Source organism: Pristiophorus japonicus, unplaced genomic scaffold (genome assembly GCF_044704955.1).
Source record: "Pristiophorus japonicus isolate sPriJap1 unplaced genomic scaffold, sPriJap1.hap1 HAP1_SCAFFOLD_91, whole genome shotgun sequence".
Classification (NCBI taxonomy): Eukaryota; Metazoa; Chordata; class Chondrichthyes; family Pristiophoridae; genus Pristiophorus; species Pristiophorus japonicus.
This window is the reverse complement of record NW_027254835.1, coordinates 1,120,484-1,140,818: the sequence shown is the minus strand read 5'-3', so window position 1 is coordinate 1,140,818 and position 20,335 is coordinate 1,120,484. Positions and strand designations below refer to the sequence as shown.

General features: G+C 46.3%; 1 non-coding gene across 1 annotated transcript; it reads right to left on the bottom strand.

The window, feature by feature from the left end:
* Positions 1 to 6,905: 6,905 nt before the first annotated feature.
* trnan-guu (transfer RNA asparagine (anticodon GUU)) lies at positions 6,906 to 6,979 on the bottom strand. Its single transcript has one exon. It is a non-coding gene; the product is annotated as a tRNA-Asn (tRNA).
* Between the last annotated feature and the right edge of the window lie 13,356 nt (positions 6,980 to 20,335).

Below are 20,335 nucleotides of genomic sequence, written 5' to 3'. Positions count from 1 at the left end.
CACTACATTTAGTCCCCTCGTCTAAATCATTAATGTACAATGTAAACAGCTAGGGCCCTTGCGGTACCCCACTAGTCACTGCCTGCCATTCTGAAAAGTACCCATTTACTCCTGCTCTTTGCTCCCTGTCTGCCAACTAATTTTCAATCCACGTCAGCACACTACCCCGAATCCCATGTGCATTAACTTTGCACACTAATCTCTTGTGTGGGACCTTGTCGAAAGCCTTCTGAAAGTCCAAATACACCACATCAACTGGTTCTCCCTTGTCCACTCTACTGGAAACATCCGCAACAAATTCCAGAAGATTTGTCAAGCATGATTTCCCTTTCACAAATCCATGCTGACTTGGACCGATCATGTCACCTCTTTCCAAATGCGCTGCTATGACATCCTTAATAATTGATTCCATCAATTTCACCACTACTGATGTCAGGCTGACCGGTCTATAATTCTCTGCTTTCTCTCCCCCTCCTTTTTTAAAAAGTGGGGTTACATTGGCTATCCTCCACTCCATAGGAACTGATCCAGAATCTATGGAGTGTTGGAAAATGACTGTCAATGCATCCGCTATTTCCAAGGCCACCTCCTTCAGTGCTCTGGGATGCAGACCATCAGGCCTGGGAATATATCGGCCTTCAATCCCATCAGTTCCCCAACACAATTTCCCGACTAATAAGGATTTCCCTCAGTTCCTCCTCCTTACTAGAACCTCTGACCCCTTTTATATCCGGAAGATTGTTTGTGTCCTCCTTAGTGAATACCGAACCAAAGTACTTGTTCAATTGGTCTGCCATTTCTTTGTTCCCAGTTATGACTTCCCCTGATTCTGACTGCAGGGGACCTATGTTTGTCTTTACTAACCTTTTTTTCTTTACATATCTATAGAAGCTTTTGCAGTCCATTTTAATGTTCCCTGCAAGCTTCCTCTCGTACTCTATTTTCCCTGCCCTAATCAAACCCTTTGTCCTCCTTTGCTAAGTTCCAAATGTCTCCCAGTCCCCGCGTTCGCTGCTATTTCTGGCCAATTTGTATGCCACTTCCTTGGCTTTAATACTATCCCTGATTTCCGTTGATAGCCATGGTTGAGCAACCTTCCCTTTTTTATTTTTATACCAGACAGGGATGTACAATTGTTGCAGTTCATCCATGCGGTCTTTAAATGTCTGCCATTGCCCATCCACTGTCAACCCCTTAAGTATGATTCGCCAATCTATCCTAGACAATTCATACCTCACACCTTCAAAGTTACCCTTCTTTACGTTCTGGACCATGGTCTCTGAATTAACTGTTTCATTCTCCGTGGTGGTGCGGCTCGAAGGGCCGGATGGCCTTCGCCTGCAACTATTTATATCTGTACGCAGAGGGTTGTGGGGGTCTGGAACTCACTGCCTGAAAGGGTGGTAGAGGCAGAAACACTCACCACATTTAACAAGTGCTTGGATGTGACCTGAAGTGTTGTAACCTGCAGGGTTATGGACCTAGAGCTGGAAAGTGGGATTAGGCTGGATAGCCTCTTGTTGGCCGGCGTGGACACGATGGGCCGAATTGGCCTCCTTCCGTGCTGTAAACTTCTATGATTCTATGAACTCCTTCACAAAGAGTCGAGGTGCGTGTGGGGTGATTTGGGCACATCTTTACTCAAGTGACAACATTTCAAAGGTAACTCAATGGCTGTAAAGCGCTTTGGGGTGTTATGAGTTCCTGACAGACGCTGCAGAAATGCAAGTGCTTCTTTGCAAAAGTTCGATGCAAATTCAAAATTCACGGCAAAAGAAGGGCTCGCCCGGGATCTCTCGCAAATTTCAAGTAACAACCCCAAAGTGAGAATCATACAACTAGACCAACGAGCCAACTGCTTAGCAAATATGAAGATAAAGGCCTTACGAAGTGCTATCTGTTAATAAATCTCCAGTCAAATCTTCTCAGATTCTTAAAAGCATTGCCAAAGGAAAAGCATGAGTTTTACCCTCTATCTCAAGGGATATCTTGGTGACTGCAATCAAGAGTTGCCACAACAAAGTAGCACAAATAGAACTTTGATGGGAAGAATGTATTCACACTACCGTTGTGGTGTCTTTAGCCTGTTGAGGCTGCCCGGAGATAAAGTGTAACCATCATTGAAGCATTTTTAGTGTGTGTTGTTATTCTTGATCGGAGGAGCACATGAGACGGAATCAGTGACTTGGCCTTTTCGACATGTTTTCTGAAGCGCCGCACGGTCCCACTCCTGCAGTCAATGAGCTGTTGGGACGTCAATGTATCCATCATCATCATCATCATAGGCGGTCCCTCGAAACGAGGATGACTTGCTTCCACGCCGAAAAAGGATGAGTTCATAGGTGTTTTAATGAAGGACCCGAACTACATCCCGAAAGGTGGAAGATATCTGTGCGTGGATTTTTTTTCGTTTGTGATGGCCGTTGCACCCCAGCCATCAAACGGGCTTGACAGAGCGAGGTCTTGGTCCAGTGGCAAGGGTGAAGCAGGTCGACTGGAGACCAGTTCTGCTGCACGGACCCAGTGCACACATATATCGCCGTGTGGGCTGGCCCGTGCTAACCCTGGGCCACTGGACCCGAACTCATGCCTCGCCTGGGCCCTGATCACGTCCCTTCACAGTCTCTCACCGCTCCTTCGCCCCGATCTCGCCGCTACCTGCTGTATTTGCCCACGCTGCAATCACCGACCTGGACCTTGATGACGTCACTCTTCGCTGCCGCCGCCCTCCTGCACCAGCTCGCGCTGCTCCCTGGAGTAGTCTCCCGGGACCTCCAAGCGGCTCCCAGGGCCGCTCGCCGTTCCTTTTTTGGCCCCGACCTGCCGCTGGTGTTCTCCCGGTAGTGTATCCAGGCTGCGGGTGGCCACCCCGAGCGCAGCAGAGGGGTTTCTGCATTAGTTCTGGGTGGGGACAGTATCTTTCCCCTTCTCTCTTCCTCTTGTCTATATCCCTGTGCTTTTATTTCTCTATTTATTCCCCCTGTCTCAGTTTCTAGTGTTTAAAAGGGAACAAAAGATGAAATGAGTGTCACTGTGAAACAATTACTCTCACTCAAAGTTAGACGCACTACCGTTGCACCATGAGGTCTAGGTAGCTAGCAGTTGATATTCAGGTTCAAATAAGAATATATATAAATATATCTACATGTATCATAACTGTTCCCTGGTGGTCGAGGGGTTAAGATCCGGCGCACTAACCTGGTTTCAATTGTCGATCAATTCATTGCGTAAAAATAATTGAGTTCTGTGAGATGATTAATAATTGCTGTAATCACCATGAATACCAATACTTTCTGTGATAGACCGATCTTACAGACTATCTGGCTTCTCCTGCCCTTTGCCGGGCACGTGTTCCGGGTTTAATTTTGTAAACTGGGCGAGTTCGCTGATCGCAAGGAGACGGTAGGAGCCTCTGTGGCCCCACTGTGAGGATGTGGAAATGAACAAGGTGGCTGGGTGATCCGTGACATTTCTGTAAAGGGCAGTGGAGGAGAAGGATTGAGAACTTTCAGTGTGGGACAGAAGTTGTTTAAGGTGAGCCAACACATTCCTGATCAGCACAGAGGGAGCTCACTGGTCAGCTCCCCTCTGTTGTGTCAGCTGTGCCAGAGGTTTCTGTAGTGTAATGGTTATCACGTGTGCTTATTACGTTTGCATTACACATGGAAGGTATGAGGTTTGATCCCGGGAAGGAGCATTATGTTTAAACTTGCTATAGAGGAACAATCAGAGGCGAGTTTCGTCTCCTGGCAAATGCTGCCTGACCTGCTGAGATTTCCAGCATTTGCTGTTTTTATTTGCTATTTATTCTCCTGGGAAAAGTGATCCCTTATTCCATAAGTGCTCTTTATTTCACTTCAATAAATAGATAACTTTCAGTGAGAGAAAACGGATTCACCGGGTACATTTCCCTTGTGACGCCAACGTGACATCCGCTACACTGCAGCCCATCAAAAGGCGAGAAACCACTGAATATAAAGGATGAGCTCACAAATATCAGGGGCAGTGCAGTCTGGTCAACGTCAAACTCTCCTTTCTGATTCAGCAGAGGCATGAACGGGAGTCAGACGCCACAAAGTTTAATTACAGACACAAATGCAATAACACTTCCAAATCTTTTCACTGTAAAATTCTTAAAATTTATTTGAAATCCTACTGCGTTGAATCTAAAAATGAGCACCGTGCGCTTTTATCTTCACTGCTGATTCTATTTTCTGTGCATGGTCGGAATAACCGGTGCTGTTAAATTTGACAAAAGTTGCCCCAGATTCCTGATGTCATCGGCAATGAAGATTTTGAACCAGATCCTAGAATACAGTGTGTAAAATGGGTTAATATGCAGAAGAACATAAGAACATAAGAAATAGGAGCAGGAATCGGCCATACGCCCCTCGAGCCTGCTCCGACATTTAATACAATCATGGTCGAAGCGATCATGGACTCAGGTCCACTTCCCTGCCCGTTCCCCAAAGCACATGACAAATGATTGAAGTATCGACTGTCCCTCAGTTAGCATTTCTTTCATTGTGCAAAAGAAGGTGATGGGTTAATTAATGATGCTTTCCCGTGAAAGCAACACAAAAGTTCAAGAAAAAAACATACAGTGACTGGGAGGTGAGCGCTGCTTCTGACACCAGGTGGGAATGGGCGGAGATTTTAAAGCTCCTTGTATTGTGACACCATCCTATCGACGAACATCTGAGTCTTATGACGTAGACCTCGTGGCGCAATGGTAGCGTGACTGATTTCAGTTCCGAAGGTAGCGTGTTTAAATCACATCAGGTTGACTGTACTTTTAGATATTGTTCTTCCAGAATTAATATATTCTTTGCTGTTTGGCAATAACCAGACCCTTGCTCCAAGGTTTGTCTTACTGTTTCCGCGGTGTCAGGTAGAGATACACCTGCTGCCCTCATTTATTTCATGTGACAGGATACAAAAGTTCAAAATCAACCTGCAGATGGCCACATACAGCATTAAATAGTCAGGATGGCCGAGCGGTCTCAGGTGCTGTGTTCAGGTTGCAGTCTTCTCTCGAGGTCTGTGTTTAATTATGACATTTCTTATTTTTAATCATTAAGTGAAACTCATTGTTTGACACCACGATCAACTCCTTCAAAGTGGGATTCAGCAGTTCACCTGCTCGCTTAACATTTCCGTCTGACCGGGTGCTGAAAGTGGAGAGGTTTCCGCAGTGCAGCGGTTAACACGTTCGCCTCACACGCGAAAGCTCACCGGTGGGAATATTTTCTGGAGCTATCTCCTCATGCATGCTCAGGGGCGAGTTTGTTCTCCTGTGAAAGGTCATAAGGTCGTAAACATGTAAGGATTAGGTGCCGGAGTCGGACATTCGGCCCATCGAGCCTGGTCCACCATTCAAGAAGATCCTGGCAGTTCCTTGACAGCAAGTTTAAACATCTGGGGCGGAGCCAACAGGCGCCTGGATGCAATGAACGACAAAAACGTCTATTTGGTAGAAGCCCCGTGCGATCAATCGGTCGAGCATGAGAATCTTAATCTCGAATTTGGGTGTTCGAGCCCCACGTTAACTGTTAAAGCATGTATCATTTTGCACAGTGTGTTTTTGGTGTCTGGTTCAAAATGTTCATTGCTGGTAACATCAACAGGAGACTGGAAAAACAGTGAGAAAGGCTTTAGAGCAAAGGTCTGGTTATTGTGAAACACCAAAGGAAATATAAATTCAAGAAACATAGAAAACATAGAAAATAGGTGCAGAGGTAGGCCATTCGGCCCTTTGAGCCTGCACCGCCATTCAATGAGTTCATGGCTGAACATGCAACTTCAATACCCCATTCCTGCTTTCTCGCCATAGCCCTTGATCCCCCTAGTCTGAAGGACTACATCTAACTCCTTTTTGAGAAGAATAACCTCGAAAAGAAATGTGACCCCGACACCCAGGAAGAAGTGTTAAGGCAGAAGATTAAATGCTGCATTCCTCTGTTCAAAAAATTCCTTTCACAAACATTTCTCTGACCGTAAATGCACAAAACAAAAATGTTCCTTTCAAAGTCATTAAACTCCCGAATTTCCGTGCCCCCCGAATCTCCTGAATCAGATGCCTCTAGTTTTGCCGACTCAATCCATGTCCCTTTGAAATGTTCTGCTTCCACCCACACTATGAAATGTGCCACTAACTTATAGAATCATGGAATGGTTACAGCACGGAAGGCCATTCGGCCCGTCGAGCCCGTGGCGACTCTAAGCGAGTCCCACTCCCCCGCCCTTTCCCCGTAGCCCTGCAATTGTTTTTCCTTCAGACACTGATCCAGCTCCCGTTTGTAAGATAGGATTGTGTCTGCCTCCACCATCCTTTCAAGCAGTACATTCCAGATCCTAACCACTCACTGCAAAATGGCCACCTCCTGTTCCTATGTGTAAAGTCTGGGAAAGACTCGATCAATTCCTGCCACACTCACAGCCTTCCTAAATATAGCACCGTCATTCTATTCTCATAAAACCAGCTCCTGAAATATAGGCCAGCTGTGCAGGTTAAAGCTCTGGTTATGTTCCGAACATTGCTGTAGTGTTTTCGTAATGTAGTGGTTATCAGATTCACCTCACACGCGAAATGTCCCTGGTTCAAAACTGCGCGGAAACGTTTTGAAAACATGTTCAATTAAATATTTGAAGAAATGGATTTATTCATATTAGTGGTTCAATATTAACAAAAAAGAAATGTCCCACAACCTTGTTAAATTTTCTGATATCTCTGTTCAGTTCTGTATACACTCAAACTGAATGCTCATAAAAATACTGGAGTGGGAACTCTCTGGATAACAGCACAGCTGACAATGTTTGTGGAATATATTCGCGCAGCCAAATCGCAAAATGACAACCTGGAATCGTGCAGCACCGAATCCACGGGGAAAAACAGTTAAATGTTTCGTCTCTGAGGGGGCTCGAACCACCAACCTTTCAATTAACAGCCGAACACGCTAACCCATTGCGCCACAGAGACTGACGCAATTGCACACTGCAAGACATCCCAAACCAGGGTGTCAGTCAGTTAAAGCTTCAGATTGCTCTGACCGGGATGGAACTTGTCCATTCTCAGTTGTACTTTTCCCAAGTAAAGGGTGGGACATTCATTGTGGATGTGTGGAAGCAGTCTGGTCCTGCACACTGCAGACAATTCCATGTCATCACCAACCAGCTCTCCCACAACCGGTGTGATCTACCTTCCAGCCTTCCGGTGCCTTGTCTGTGACGAACTATTCTGATTGTGCCGAAGCAGGTATTAGGTATTAATTCCTTTTCAGCTCCTGACTGCGGACAGTTCAATTCACCGTTTCTTTGCTTGGAGAAATGTCAAAGATTGAAAGCGACGCTCATCAACCCCAAACCTCGTCACCTACTCGCTAACTCGACAAAACTTTTCATTTTCTTTCCATGCCAAGCATGTTACATTCATTCATTGCAATGCCAACGCACTTTTTACCTGGCAAGACTGAAGTACAAGCTGTGATGAACAGTGTGAAACTGAAAAAGCTACTTGTAAAATCATAGCCTCGATGGCATCTGTGTGAATTGCTCTGCATCGATAATTAGCAGAGAGCAAAGGGCGGAAACTGATGGTGTGGATGAGAAAAGGCCGAGCCAAAGTTGGCGATGATTTTGTTGTTTTTGAGAATTGGTTGGTTCCATAGTGCAATGGTGAGCACTCTGGGATCTGAGTTCAAATCTCGGTGGAACCTGATTCCTTGTTGTCCCAGCTGCTGAAAATTTGGGACAAACAAGTGAAAGACATCTGGTGCTGGTGGGCAGTTTTGTTGCCTTTGTCATTGATGCTTGATCTACAAGTCTAGTTATCAAATCGTGTGCTCAACCGTCAGTTACCTGTTACAAAATGTTGTAAACGGCTGTCTTGCTCTTTTTGCTTCGTTGCTTTTAACCTCGAATTACCCGCACACACTCCGTTGTAGTAAAGGCAGGATCGGGTCTTTTATTTAAACATTCATACCAAACAAACCAAGTATAAAAGTTACTGAGAACACTTCACAAAGGCAGCTTGCTTCGATTTCCGTGGCTGCTTGAGACACACACCTTCCGAATGTCCAGTGTCTCTGGTGTCTGCGTGTGTCAGTCTCATCTTTATACTTTTATATCTTTACATTTAGTCAATCACAGCAAACGGCTTTGTGAATTGTTTAACATACAGACTTAATATTGCTTGTTTAACCGACAGATGTCATTAAATAGTAACAAAGGTACAATCAAATATTTAACATACAGACAATGACCAGTTACTCATTTCAATGGCTGAAGGCACCACATTGTCTAACAGTCTCTTTCCATCCAAACTTCAATCTTCCTGTTTTTTAATTCAAACTTCAGACTGCGTGCTGAAGCAAAGAGTTCAGCAATGCTACCACATTCCCCCACTTCTTCTCCTCGCCTCTCTGCAGGTCTTATCTGGGTAACATACATTTGCATGGTGGCTCGAACTCATTCAACAGCATTGTCCAGTTGTTGTCCTTGTTTTCCAACACGACATCCACAGTAAATCAAAATGACCAGCACGATCAGCTGAACCAGCACCAGCATAAGGACAGGGTGTATCATTGTGTTCTTCACACATGTTGCCGTCGGGCTCCATCCCAACAATGACTCCCACCAGCTTACATGTTCAATCTGGTCCAAAGTTGTGTGAACCTTCTCGATTTCTGCAGTGTGATGGTTAATGTCCACAACGATTTCTTGATTCAAACTCTGCAGCTGTTGAAATGTTGTATTCCATTTCCGTATTTCCTTCTTCCAAATAGCAGCACGCTTCGGGTCAAAGTAGGGTTCTTGTAGATTCAGATTCTCAGGATGCCATTTTAATGTCCGTTGGTCTGTGATCACCATATCCATTTTTACTTAAAAGTCAATTTTCGATTTTTGATGTTTCCAACTGAATTCCATGCTGTTTACATTCAGAAATGTAAACTCACAATCGGTGTCTTCGACTAAGTCTGTTACTCTCTGCACAGGTTTTAACAATTTCCTCTGCTTTGTGGGAGAAGTGTAACAACATGCAGTAAAGGATGACGGAAATGCTAAATAGTCAGTCGAGAGACCCAGTCCTTCTCTCAGTTCACCCTTCGGAACTGCTGTAATTTACTCTCTCGACATTTGCAACAATCCAACTTCTATTTCACATCCTTTAAGATCATGTTTGTAACTCCCACATTTGAGCTTTTCACTGATCATCTCATCAGTTCTGAGACTGCCCATTCCTGCAGACACTTTAAATGTTTCTGAACAAGCTTCTCCCACTGCTTTCATCTCTGACTGTTCAGTAACTGTTCCTCGTGTATCTGGGGTGTTGGGGAACTGTCTCTGAAGAGGGGAATCCCCTTCCTCCAGGAGCACCTTCATTTGTCCGGCTGACCCGGTGTCCATTTCCCGCTGCCCTTCAACACAAGCCTCGATAAGGGTATGGCCACCACTATCCTGAAGTAAGGGTCCTAAAGGAATGACATGTGTGGTTGAGGCGTGGCATCCCTATAGGGATCCTTCCTCACCTGCGGAATCTACCCCCGACCTCAGCAACTGAACCGAAGTATCATTCCTGTCTGTGTCTCCAGCTTCTCTTTCCTGATTCTTCAACTTTTCTTTTAACTTTTCTAATTCTTTAGCCAGTCTATCCCTGTCCTCTATCAACTGACGGCCACCACCTGGTCCTGCTCCTTTTATGTGACTCCTCGCGGGATTCATCCACTCAGGCCCTTCTGCCTTCCATCGCTGTAACCCCTGTCTCACTTCCATGACTGAAATTCCTGCAGCTCCCTGATACAAGCTTTCTACCCTTGCCAACCATTTATCAAAACGTTCGTCCCCACCCCAGGCATCTACTTCCAGAACTACTGACGGGGGTAGGAGAGTCAAAATGATCTCTCTGTGTGTACCATCCCCGTAATGACTGATATCAATCAAATTACTTCCCAAACTTTTACACAACTGGAATATACGTTCCCCAGCTTCGCTGGGTCCTTCCCCTGGTAATAATGCAAGCCGCTTTATTAACTGTGGCCCTGAGTGAGTAACAAAGATTGCAGCTATTATTCTACCAAGCATGAGACCTGGAAGTTGTTTCAAAACCTACTACCTTTCCCCGGTGATTGCCTAAAGCTCACAGAACCATGTGAACCCTCGGTTTCTCTGATATGTTCCCTGACTGCCACCATCCCAGAATATTACACCACCACTGGGCAAACTTATTAAGATCCTTAAGGGGTGCAGGTCCCACTTCACTAAGGATAGCTCTCATGTCCTATAACTTTACCCCTCCTCGCTCATACCAGGTATCCCCAAAACCACTTAAGGTCGTGTTCCCTTCACGAGCTCCATAGGGAGTAGAGGAATGATGATCCTGCTCTCGCCTTGTCCACTCGAGCGTCCTTCCCCCACTCTCCACATTACCGGAAGGTCGTGTGTAATGTTGTGGGGTGTTAAGCGTCTGAGTAACCGAAGAGGCATTTAAGTGCTCCGCCTCTGATCCTAACGTTGCCACGCGAACCACACGAGTTCGAGGCTCCGAAGTCAGAGAAGACAAAGGAGCTGTGGATGGGAACGGTGGGCATTCTCCCTGTCCCTTCATCCCCTTTAAACTCTCAGACCCGGAGAATCCTCCGAATACCACCCGGCTTTATCAATTGCTGTCTCCGTGGGCAACCTAATACCACCATCTGCTGCAGCTTAGATATTCCTTTCTCTAGATCTTGTTTACACTTCTGTTCATCAGCAAGATGCTGATCCTGTGTCAGAACAGTCCTGGCAGCCCCGAGTGCCTGAAATCACCAATTCTCTACTTCTTTACTCACTGCTGTTAGCTGCTCTCTGAGTTCTGAGACTTCCCTATCTCGAGCCTCCGCCTCTTCTCCTAACGTTTGAATTCCCAGCATGAGACACTGCAACACGAACGCTTTTCTCTTTTTATCACTTTATAACCCAAACACTTTAATCTTTTTTAACTGGACACTCTCCACTAAGGACTGCCGTGTCTCTCTCCATCTTCCTGTCATTGTTTCCTGTCTTATCCCATAAGGTCTCCCTTTCGACTCAATCCATTCATTAAGAAATGACCGGACTTAACTGGAATATCCCCTGAGCCTCCCATTACTAACTGAAGATCCCCGTTAATCACGACAACTAAGAGAATGCTCACCCCTCGAACTGATGTGTGGGAAACACTTCTTCCAACAACTCAGCCAACTTTCTGCTTCACGTCGGGGTCTTCGAATAAGCTAACGAACCTTTGAAAATCACGTCGGGGTCACCAAAATGTTGCAAACAGCTGTCTTGCTCTTTTCGCTTCGTTGCTTTCAATGTCGAATTACCCGAACACACTCCTTTGTAGGAAAGGCAGGATCGGGTCTTTTATTTAAACATTCATACTAAACAAACCAAGTATGAAAGTTACTGAGAACACTTCACAAAGGCAGCTTGCTTCGATTTCCGTGGCTGCTTGAGACACACACCTTCCAAATGTCCAGTGTCTCTGCTGTCTGTGTCTCTACAGTCCATAAAAGTCTCATCTTTATCCTGAAAAAGCCTTTGAATTCTTTGTATTCAGACAATCCTGACGAACTGTTTTCTGAATCGTTTAACAGACAGACTTAATATTGCTTGTTTAACCTACAGATCTCATTAAATAGTAACAAGGTTACACTCAAATACTGAACATACAGACATTGTCAAATCGTTTAGTCCTGAATTTCCATTATTCCCACCGTAACAAGGTACTCAAATATTTAACATCCAGACAATGACCAGTTACTCATCTCACTGGCTGAAGGCAGCACATTGTCTGACAATATCTTTTCCATCCAAACTTCAATCTTCCTGTTTTTTAATCCAAACTTCAGACTGCGTGCTGAAGCAAAGAGTTCAGCAATGCAGGACTGTGCTCACACAGAGCACAGGATTTGACAACGAGACTTGCAGATCAGGCATCAATGACAAAGGCAACAAAATTGTCCAGCAGCACCAGGTGTCTTTCACTTGTTTGTCCCAAATTTCCAGCCACTGGGACAACAAGAATTGAGGCTCTGCTGAGATTTGAACTCAGATTGCTGGATTCAAATTCCAGAGTGCTCAGCATTACATCATGGAACCAACCACACAAAAATCTTTGAAAAAGTTCTCAAAAACAAAAAAATCATCTCCAACATTACACTTTGGCTCGGCCTTTTCTCATGTTTCGTGTCAGTTCCCAATATTGGGGATGTCCAGAACCATGGAAAACAGTCTAGGAATAATGGGTAAGCCATTTAGGACCGAGATGAGGAGAACCTTCTTCACTCAGAGAGTTGTTAACCTGTGCAATTCACTACTGCAGAGAGTTTTTGATGACAGTTCATTGGATATATTCAAGAGGGAGTTAGATGTTGCCCTGACGGCTAAAGGGATCAAGATGTATGGAGACAAAGCAGGAATTGGGTACTGAGGTGAATGATCAGCCATGATTTTATTGAGTGATGGTGCAGGCTTGAAGGGCTGAATGGCCTACTCCTGCAAGTATTTTCTATGTTTCTATGAAGTGCCTGCATTTCAAAAAGCGTTGCTTTTATTCATCCTGCGGAATGCATATTGCACAGACAATCTCAGCACACATTGTGCAGGCAAAGGCAGCATTCGACGACAAACTGATTTCTCCTCCGCTGATTTGTAAAAGGTAACTGATTGTTGAGCAGACGATGTTACAACTCGACTTGTGGATCAAGAATCAATGACAAAGGCGACAAAACTGCCCTCGAACACCAGGTATCTTTCACTTGTTTGTCCCTAAATTTCAGCAGTTGGGACAACAAGCATTCAGGTTCTACTGAGATTTGAACTCAGATCGCTGAATTCAGAGTCCTTACCATTACACCATGGAACCAACAATGCAAAAATTATTTGAAACTTTTCTCAAAAACAATAAAATCATCTCCAAAATTACAGTTTGGCTCAGCATTTTCTCTTCCATAGCGTTCCCCTCTTTACGTTCTGCTAATTATCGATGCAGACCAATTCACACAGATGCCGTCGAGGATATGGGTTCTCAAGTGTCAGTTTTTGTTTCACACTGTTCATCACAGCTTGTATTTCAGTCTTGCCAGGTAAAAAGTGCATTGGCATTGCAATGCATTAATGTAAATGCTTGGCATGAAAAGAAAATACAAATTTTTTCGAGTACAGAACATGCAGTGCCTGCATTTCAAAAAGCGTTGCTTTTATTCATCCAGCTGAAAGCATATTGCACAGATAATCTCAGCACACATTGTGCAGGTAAAGGCAGCATTAGATAAAAAACTGATTTCTCCTCCGCTGATTTGTAACAGGTAACTGATGGTTGAACACATGATTTCGCAACTAGACCAAGCAACACTGACAAAGGCAACAAAACTGCACACCAGCACCAGGTGTCTTTCACTTGTTTGTCCCAAATTTTCAGCAGCTGGGACAGCAAGAATTGAGGTTCCACCACAATTTGAACTCAGATCACTGGTTGACTGAGTCCAGAATGCTCACCATTACACCATGGAACCAATCATGCCAAAGTTTTTGAAACATCGAAACATAGAAACAGAGAAAATAGGTGCAGGAGAAGGATGGCAAAAATTCGTGGGACAACCTCCCCTGTGTTTGGACTCATTGGAAAGGAAATTTAATTTGGAAATATCAACCAGAAAGTTTGGGATCCTAACTGGAAGAAACTACGAGTTTTCATCGAATTTGGTATTTTACAAGGCAGATTGGGTCCGTGTGGACAGGGCTGAGAACTAAAGGATCGTTCAAAGAAACCAGTTTGTGTATTGAAGCTGTCTGGGATATTGAAGCTGAACAAATTGTCTGGGTAATTGTGTAAACTCGAAAAACCATCTCGCCGGGAGACATTAACATAGCAACAATCAACCCAGAGATAGCCAGCCATCACTCAGAGCAGGAAACCCATCCAGCGTATACATAATAACAATGGCCCATCCAGCCCGCATGGAAAATCCAGGCCGAGGCTGACATTGCAAATACCAAAAATCTAATTTTCCCGATCAAGAAACAAATTCAAAAGATCGACAATTCCGAGACAGTTTACCATTAATGGGCCCACCAAAATATAACAAAGAGATATCAAGCCCGCCAAAATTAAAATCAAAGAATCGGGGCTCATTTGGCGCGCAGATTAGAACGGCTCCCAAAGTATAACTGGGGTCCTGTTTTTTAACGAAAGAAGGAGAAGGGGAACGAGGGAAAAAGAAGAGAGACCACTGCAGCAGTTTGTAATAAGCCTTCCAGAGAGCTTGCTACACAGCCTCCTATGCAGGTCTTCTGAGCTCCAACATCTTCAGCCTCGACGACACTCCTGGACCACACTGCCCTGCTACCGAAGGAGAAGAAAGAACATTATCACAGCAGAGAAAGCAGTTCCCAGTAACTTCCGACATCACAATCGCGGCAGCAACTGACCACAGCCAACGTGGTAACATCGAAAACACCGCGACCGACAAATTCTAAGATAAACAGTCCTCAAGAAGAAACCAAAGATTCGAAAGTTTCCCCTCTACAATCTGTTCCTCAATAACAACAGGTGAAACATTACCCAAAAGAACTTTAAAACCAATTGCTGACAGAAGAAAGTGGGTACTCACCCATAAATCCAATACGCGCCCTGCCGCATCAGCGGACACCACCCAACTGAAGACTACGCAGCAAGAAGTCTTTCACAACATTCAGGGTATGGCAAGCAGAACTTACAGAGTCCAGTGAACCCCAAAATTGCGAACCACCACCAACTGACAATAAGAGGATTGGTGAGCATAATCCCTGTTTGCCCGAGAGTTTGACCTAGTCAGAGTTAGGCATTGGGATGTGGGAGGTGTATTATTTTTCTGTAACCCCATGAATGTTTGGTAAAGTGTTTTTTTATTCTCGTAATTACAAGCTTGACATTGTACATTCTTACCCTTGTTAAAATTGAGGTTCTTTGCACCAAAAGTAGTTGTCTATTGTTCTTTGTCACATCGCCAAATAAATCTAAAGTCTAGAACCCAGGAAGTGCGAGCGATTCAATCCGCTCAGAAGGTCAGAGGTGAACCTGATCCCACACACCACCCCCAGAGAATGGCGACAGCGGCAGGACTTTGGTGTAAAGGATGTGATGCAGAGATTGCTGTTTTGGAGGAAAGAACCAAGATGACAGAAAGGATTTCCTCCGATGTGTATAAGAAAGTGAATGTCACTCATCATTGCTTGAAACTATCATTAAGGAAGAAATAGCGGGACATCTAGATAGGAAGAGTGCAATCAAGCAGATGCAGCATGGATTCATGAAGGGGAAATCATGTTTAACTAATTTACTGGAATTCTTTGAGGATATAATGAGCATGGTGGATAGAGGTGTACCGATGGATGTGGTGTATTTAGATTTCCAAAAGGCATTCGATAAGGTGCCACACAAAGGTTACTGCAGAAGATAAAGGTACGTGGAGTCAGAGGAAATGCATTAGCATGGATAGAGAATTGGCATGCGAACAGAAAGGAGAGAGTCGGGATAAATGGGTCCTTTTCGGGTTGGAAATCGGTGGTTAGTGATGTGCCACAGGGATCGGTGCTGGGACCACAACTGTGCACAATATACATAGATGACCTGGAGGAGGGGACAGAGTGTAGTGGAACAAAATTTGCAGATGACACAAAGTTTACTTGGAAGAAAGCGGGTTGTGTAGAGGACACAGAGAGGCTGCAAAGAGATTTAGATAGGTTAAGCGAATGGGCTAAGGTTTGGCAGATGGAATACTATGTCGGAAAATGTGAGGTCATCCACCTTGGGAAAAAAAACAGTAAAAGGGAATATTATTTGAATGGGGAGAAATTACAACATGCTGTGGTGCAGAGGGACCTGGGGGTCCTTGTTCATGAATTCCAAAAAGTTCGTTTGCAGGTGCAGCAGGTAATCAGGAAGGCGAATGGAATGTTGGCCTTCATTATGAGAGGGATGAAGTACAAAAGCAGGGAGGTCCTGCTGCAACTGTATAGGGTATTGGTAAGGCTGCACTTGGAGTACTGCGCGCAGTTTTGGTCACCTTACTACAGGAAGGATATACTAGCTTTGGAGGGGGTGCAGAGACGATTCACGAGGCTGATTCCGGAGATGAGGGGGTTACCTTATGATGATAGATTGAATAGACTGGGTCTTTTCTCATTGGAGTTCAGAAGGATGAGGGGTGATCTTATAGAAACATTTAAAATCATGAAAGGGATAGACAAGATAGAGGCAGAGAGATTGTTTCCACTGGTCGGGGAGACAAGAACTAGGGGGCACAGCCAATTTAAAAGCGAGTTGAGAAGGAATTTCTTCTCCCAGAGGCTTGTGAATCTATGGAATTCTCTGCGCAAGGAAGCAGTTGAGGCTAGCTCATTGAATGTATTCAAGTCACAGATGGATAGATTTTTAACCAATAAGGGAATTAAGGGTTATGGGGAGCGGGCGGATAAGTGGAGCTGAGTCCACGGCCAGATCAGCCATGATCTTGTTGAATGGCGGAGCACGCTCGAGGGGCTAGATGGCCTACTCCTGTTCCTAATTCTTATGTTCTTATTTAATGGGTGCTTGGTCTGTTGCGCGCTGAGCATCCAGGATACGCTGCGGCCCTGGACACCCAGCAAGGACCATAAGGAATCAGTAGAAAAGTCAATTTGGTTGGCCTGCCTGCAGCGGCAGGTCCAACTCCTAGTTAAGAACATTGACGCACTGCAGGCAGAACGATGTGAATGTGCAGAAACATCACATGACAGGGCTATGGCAGAAGAAAGGTGTGGGGGGAACTCCGTAAGCTAAAACATGGAAAGACACAGCGAATGGAAAGGTTCAAAAACAGCCAGAACTATTTACAGTGTCAGGTTACCGAGGCTAAGAATAATGAAAAGATACTGTGGGAGGAAAACACTCGCCTCACCCTTCAAGTAAAAGAGTTGGAGGAGAAGTTAAGAAACGTACAGCAGCTTATAAAGTAGCCAGCACTATTGAGTCAGGAGACCACGGTCCCTGCCAGCAACAAATCAAAAGTTTAACCCTTGCTCTGTCCAAGGCAAAAGACATGGTATTCCTAATAAACCCGGGTACGGCCCGGGTAAACCTGGAAGAGAAGGAGGAAACTGTTCAACCACCACCTGTGGTGCCGGTGACTATACCGGTTCGGCAGCAGGAGGGTGAACGAGTTGTGGGGCGGACAGGGTTAGCGGACCTCCACCACCTGTGGCACCGAGTTTGGGCTTGGCTTAGCAGCAGGGAGGAGGGGCAGGCGAGCCACAACAGGAAGGGCCAGAACCAAGGCCAATGTGCCCGGTCCGGCAACAAACGTTTGGCCCGCCCACCGGTGCTGGGGGTCTGGGGCCCCTGGAAAGTCAGTTTGTGGTTCCCCACACGACCCAACAGCTTAGGGCTATGATAAGTCACCTGGGAAAGCTCACCCCAAAGGGGGACACCTCGGTGCACTTTATGGAAGTGGAACAGGCAGGGGATATTAACGCGTGTGATGATGCCGATATAGCAAAGATGCACCTCCTCTCACTGGACAGCAAGCTGTACAGGTTCCTCTCTGCCGAGAGCAAAGGGGGCAGAGGACATGTGCTGCTGTCCAGGAAGATATTCGAGAAGCCATGGGCTGTAATGACGGGAGTCCCTTCTCCAGACCCATGGAAGAGTAGCGCAGGGAAGAGTTCTCCTGCCCCTGCCCAAAAGACCAAGACTGAGAAGCCAGCCCCTCCCCACCCGTTTGATACATTTCTGACTGCGCTGCGAACAATGCTGGATGGCTCTGGGAGGGTAGCCACTGCCACCTGTACCGAAATCCCATCTGCCTCAGCCCAGCCAAAACAGTGACGAGAACAGACACAGCCTGTCCACCTGTGATCCCTCGAGTACGATGCGTGGGGGAGACCGACCGTTCAGATGGAGGTGGAAAAGGTGAAAGGGACTGACCTGCTGGATACCGGTGCATCAAGCACCCTTGTTTATGTAAATAACCCCGCCGCCTCACCTCTGTCTAGCGAGGTCCCCAAGAGCTTGGTGGATTTCACAGGCACCGAGAAGGTTGGCTCTTTCTCCGTTCCGTTCTCTATTCGTTTCGGAACACTCCACACCAAATGGACTTGTGTCCTGATGAAGTGGGAACAGGAAGGGAGAGGGATCCTGGGGGCTGACTTCATTCGAGGCCATGGGATCCTCGTGGATTTAAGAAACCACTGTCTTTCGGGGTCAGTATGTATGGGGCAGGAGAGTGATGTGAAGGTTATCCCAGAAAAATGGGGAAAAGGGACGGTGTGTACCATGAAGCCAAGGAGTGTTACGACCTTGAATCACGGGTCAGTAACACTCCGATGGAGTACCAAGAGTATGTGAGGGCAAACCTTGCAGCTTTTGCCACTCACAAACATGACTGTGGGAGGATAAACGGGGTTGAGGTTAGCATAGATGGTGACCCTATGACCCGACCGTAGAAACAGTACAACTTCCCCAGGGAGGCGGAGGCAGACATGGAAACAGCCTTGGGTTCTTTCGTGAAACAGGGGTATTGAGACCAATAGCTACCCATGTGAACTCTCCGTTGTGGCCGGTTAAGAAACAGGACAACTGCTGGAGAGCCACGGTGGACTATCGAGTACTCAACCGTAACATCCCTGGCTGTGCACCCACGGTTGCTGCCGTTGGATGACCTCATTGGAAGTATCCCAGCCTCCGCGACCACCTTCACGGTGCTGGATATTTCCAACGGGTTCTGATCCATACCTTTAAGAAGAGAAGATCAGTACAAGTTTGCTTTTACCTTTAAAGGACAGCAATACACTTGGAACTGTCTCCCTCAGGGCTTCCACAACAGCCCCAGTATTTTCCATCAATGTATGGCCAACTGTTTAAAGAGCTTGAGCAGACCCCAGCAGCTGGTACAGTATGTGGACGACCTGCTCCTGTTCACCAATGAGGGGGAGGAGCATGGTCCACTGCTGGCTGAACTGCTGGAGCTGTTGAAAGAAGAAGGGTTTAAAGTGAATCCTGCAAAAGCACAGATCGGCCTGAAGGAAGTAAAATTCCTGGGACTGGCTATGCGCGCTGGGGAAAGGGACATTGACAAAGCTAGAAGGGAAGTAGTGCAGAAGTTACCAGCCCCCAACACAGTGACAGAAGTAAGATCTTTCCTCGGGCTAACCGGGTACAGCAGAGTTTTCATTGAGGATTGTGCAGCCACAGCAGCCCCTCTGCTCCGACTCCGACACAAGGGAGTGGAGTGGGAATGGGACGAAGGCTGAGAAGCAGCATTTATCCAACTCAATAAAGACCTGCAGACCGTGCCAGCTCTCGGGACTATTGATGGGGGTAAAGAGTTTTTCCTGGAGGTAGCAGCCAGTGGGGACAGCCTGAGTGCAGTACTGCTCCAAGAGCGGCACGGCCGACTGAGACCAGTGGTCTTCTCCTCCAGGATACTCACGGATGTGGAGAAGGGATACTCCAACTTTGAGAGGCACCTTCTAGCCACTCACTGGGCTGTGAAAAGATCACTGATCTTCACAGGGGATCCCCTATCACACTCCTTACCCACCATACGCCCATCAAAATGCTCCTGGACGGGAGGATCAAGGACGGGACAGAGAGCAGTGCCCGCATTGCTCGCTGGACCCTACTCCTCTCCCAGATGGACTTAAGGGGTAAGAGTCTCTGCGAGCCAAGACTCGCAGCCAACATGATCTATCCAGGGACCGCCCACCGGTGTTCCATAGAAGGGGTATGGGAAATTAGCATAGGTTTTCGGGCTGGGTGACATCCCACAAGCCGAGAGATGTTTGTGGACGGTTCAAGAACGGATTTGCAGGTGAACGACTCACAGGCTGTGGAGTTTATGACGCAGAGGCAGTACTATGAGTGCCCAACACGCTGAACTGTCTGCGGTGGTGTATGTAGTCACACACCCCGAAGAATTCCCCACCCGACACACGATTTTCTCGGACAGTCTGTTCACATGCAATTCGTGTCAGGAGTACTTGGTTATCTGGTCCCGTCGCGGATACACATCTGCAGACGGGAGACCCCTGGCAATTAAGCCCCGAGTGGAAAAGATCATGACAGCCGAGGGGAAGGAAGGGAAGATCTATATACATAAAGTGAAGGCACATTCCACCACTGAACCCTGGAGCAAGGGAAACCAGCAGGCTGACATGTTGGCCAAGCAAGGTGCGCGCACGGGCAAGCTCTAGGATCTGTACAACCCAGGCCCCATCGCAGCAGTCAGGGGCAGGATTGGGATGACAGGGAGGGCAGGGGTAGCATTGTCCCCGGACTTAAAAACAGTTCAGATCC